Source organism: Notolepis coatsorum (assembly GCF_963971535.1).
Source record: "Notolepis coatsorum genome assembly, chromosome: 7".
NCBI lineage: Eukaryota > Metazoa > Chordata > Actinopteri > Aulopiformes > Paralepididae > Notolepis > Notolepis coatsorum.
The window spans coordinates 14,152,964-14,157,330 of NC_140171.1; positions in this window are offsets into that span (position 1 = coordinate 14,152,964).

The following is a 4,367-nucleotide window of genomic DNA, read 5'->3' on the forward strand; positions in this document are numbered from 1 at the left end:
CTGACTCACAGGTGTGCCGTCTGAAATGGTGGTAGCATTGTTCGCACTGAAGCCTCAATTTGCATGATAAATACAAAGGCATGTGGGCAGTGGGCACTCACTCAGTGCACGTGTAGCATCCGCCTATACTGCCCTATGCTATGATGTAACGCAGGGGTTCTCAAACTTTTTATACCACAACCCCATTTTATTTAGGATTTTTTTTGGGGACCCCACACTTAATTTAATGTATCACTAATTTCAACATGGAATTAAGGAATATCAAAATAAAAGCACACGTTGTTGAACTTGATGATCATGCATATTTATTAGAAAGTTGCATTACAGCACTATGTTATCAATGCACATTTATAAAACGAGGGATATTTAGCCAAAATATGTTGCCAGAACAAAAAAGAATAAAGTGAAAAAATATTTTTTTACTTGCCAATACGTGACCCCACTGTCACCTACACATGACCCCACTTTGGGTCGCGACCCGTAGTTTGAGAACTACTGGTGTAACGTGTCTGGCTGTGTGACGTGAACTTGTCAGCATGAAATAACCAGGATAGTTTAGCAAGTAGCTAATCAGACGTTGTTTTGGGATTTACTGCACTGATTGATTGATTGAAAACTTTATTAACAGATTGTAGAATGGGTACAATACAGTACGGCTCAATACACACAATTGTTAAGGGGATGCAGACCAGAGAAATACTTTTGTCTTGATTACATCAGGGTCCCCCATTTTCAATTCATAATGACATTTATGACATACACAACATACAGATATACAGATATATCATGACATTCATGACATACATGACATACAGATATCCAGTACTGTTACATTTGTGACATACACGATATGCAAATATACAGTACTGTTAAACAGAGATCCTAACAGCAAATACATACGAGGGGGAGGAGACTGTACATTGGGAGGGGGTTGGTGGGGGGAGGGGGGTGCAAGGTGCAAGCATAGGGGGGGGGGGGGGGGGGGTTTGGACAGTTTCGAATTGCTGCCTCCCATAGGTGCTCTTTGAGAGCGGTTTTGAAGGTGGGTTGGGATTAAAATGTTTTATGGCTGTGGGTAGGGCGTTCCACATTGATGTGGCATAATTGCGAAATGTGTTTAGTCCCTTGTTTGAGCCAAATTTGGGTTGGACATGATTTGTGGAGCTCCCTCTGGTGTTGTGGTCATGGTATTCACTGACCTTTGGGAAGTATTTCGACATGTACATGGGTACCTTAGTGGTGTAGTGTATCTTGTAGACCAGGCCCATTGCAAGTTGCTGTACTCTGTTGTCTATACTCTCACTCCCATTTATTATTCCAAAACATAAAATCAGGCCTATGACCATACGATGCCTGGTCATATGGCATTCATTCATGTATCAAATGGTTATCACAGATACTAGCCACCTCGTTACTAGAGAACTAGACTAGAAGTTAACGCTGTACTGGACGGCAGGTGGACAGGAAGTGAAGAGAGTCACTGGCTGAAGTTAAATCAAATTAAACCTGTTGCTACATCAGGTACAAACAATGGAGCGCCACCTAGTCACCAAACATGGTAGTACTGCAACTAAATAATAACACAAAAATATAACACATTTTTGTAACAGGCACATTTGTGACTGTTACAACGGCCGACTCTGCCCCAAGTGGATCCACTAAATCTCGAGTCCAAGTCATGAGTCACCAGTGTTCGAGTCCGAGTCCAAGTCCGAGTCACCAAAGAAGAGCCTGAGTCGAGTCCCCATTACCCTAGTCTGAGTCTGGGTCCAAGTCATCAAGGTTGAGTCCACTCCACTCTGGCAGTCAGAGAGCTGACATACAAATAAAGAAAGGTCTATATTAAACATAAATGACACAGCGGTCACCATTTCAAAGGGAGTTTATTGACTTTGTGACACAATAGCCAAATAAATGCACTAGCCATCGATATCTTATGCCAAATGATTAGGGCCTATTACAAAAAAAAAATATTGTAATGTATTTATCAATGGACAAGCCTGAGTCCTCGTCTGCACCTTCCGAGTTCGAATGCAGTCAATCCTCGAGTCCAAGTCCAAGTCATCAGTGCTCAAGTCCAAGTCGAGTCACAAGTCCTGAAAGGACTCAAGTACTACAACACTAAGCACAAAGAAAGTGCCGTTCTGTACATACGGAGTAGCATGGAGCCACGACCAAGGCACGTCTGCAAGGGTGAGATGGTACGGTCCTGTAGGGGTGTCTGTCTGATGGTACGGTCCTGTAGGGGTGTCTGCAAGGTTGAGATGGTACGGTCCTGTAGGGGTGTCTGCAAGGTTGAGATGGTACGGTCCTGTAGGGGTGTCTGCAAGGTTGAGATGGTACGGTCCTGTAGGGGTGTCTGCATGGTTGAGATGGTACGGTCCTGTAGGGGTGTCTGCAAGGTTGAGATGGTACGGTCCTGTAGGGGTGTCTGCAAGGTTGAGATGGTACGGTCCTGTAGGGGTGTCTGCATGGTTGAGATGGTACGGTCCTGTAGGGGTGTCTGCAAGGTTGAGATGGTACGGTCCTGTAGGGGTGTCTGCAAGGTTGAGATGGTACGGTCCTGTAGGGGTGTCTGCATGGTTGAGATGGTACGGTCCTGTAGGGGTGTCTGAAATAGTTGGTTAATATATAGTTACAGGTAAGAAGGATATATATATATGTTTTGACCCCCTTATGTCTTTCACATTAGCTATATCTTTTGAGGGGGACAAATTCACCCCTTCTCAATATTGAGGGGGAAATCTATGCCAGTATCAAAACTTCCCTCCTCTGCCTGCCCGGCTGCTGCCTGGCGTTTCTACTGACCTTGACCTTTAACCCTAGTTGAACTTTTGGGGTGCATGAGCAATACCTAAGTACTTTAACTTTTTAGTACTTAAGTATATTTCAAAGTAGAAACTTTTAAACTTTTGCTCAAGTGTGTTCTTAGCCAGATACTCTGACTTTTACTTGAGTACGATTTTGAGACGGTACCCATACTTTCACTTAAGTATAATTTCTGGGTACTTTTTACACCCTGAGCTCTCCGAGGAGTGCGCTGCTCCCCCTGCCCTGCTCTGCTCGGCGTGGGGTGGGGTGGGGGAAGACGGAACACAATAGGTTTCAGAGTGGCGCTGCCGTCCTGTCGCAGCCCCGTGAGAAAGACACATGGGGAGAACTCACTGGAGCACGCAGGCAGCTCAAAGCCTGCACTTCTTCTGCTGCTTAATATGAACTACACTGGAACCAGATGCTGCTGGGTCTTCGTCTTCATCAAGACTGTCAGAGTGAAGACGTGGCGGCGACCACGCGTTAGTTCTGTTACTTTATGTGCCAGAAATAAAGGCCTGAGCTGTCTGTGTGCTCCAACACATCCTCCTCCGTTCTGCTACTGTGTCCTGTTTCAAAGACTGCGTGTAGACTGTTTTAAACACTGTGTAGACTATGAAGACTGTTTCAAACACTGTATAGACTATGAAGACTGTTTCAAACACTGTGTAGACTATGAAGACTGTTTCAAACACTGTGTAGACTATGAAGACTGTTTCAAACACTGTGTAGACTATGAAGACTGTTTCAAACACTGTATAGACTATGAAGACTGTTTCAAACACTGTATAGACTATGAAGACTGTTTCAAACACTGTATAGACTATGAAGACTGTTTCAAACACTGTATAGACTATGAAGACTGTTTTAAAAACTGTATAGACTGTGAAGACTGTTTCAAACACTGTATAGACTGTGAAGACTGTTTCAAACACTGTATAGACTATGAAGACTGTTTCAAACACTGTATAGACTATGAAGACTGTTTTAAACACTGTATAGACAATGAAGACTGTTTTAAACACTGTATAGACTATGAAGACTGTTTTAAACACTGTATAGACAATGAAGACTGTTTTAAACACTGTATAGACTATGAAGACTGTTTTAAACACCGTATAGACAATGAAGACTGTTTCAAACACTGTATAGACTATGAAGACTGTTTTAAACACTGTATAGACTATGAAGACTGTTTCAAACACCATATAGACTATGAAGACTGTTTCAAACACTGTATAGACTATGAAGACTGTTTCAAACACTGTATAGACTATGAAGACTGTTTCAAACACTGTATAGACTATGAAGACTGTTTCAAACACTGTATAGACTATGAAGACTGTTTCAAACACTGTATAGACTATGAAGACTGTTTTAAACACTGTATAGACTGTGAAGACTGTTTCAAACACTGTATAGACTATGAAGACTGTTTCAAACACTGTATAGACTATGAAGACTGTTTTAAACACTGTATAGACTATGAAGACTGTTTTAAACACTGTATAGACTATGAAGACTGTTTTAAACACTGTATAGACTATGAAGACTGT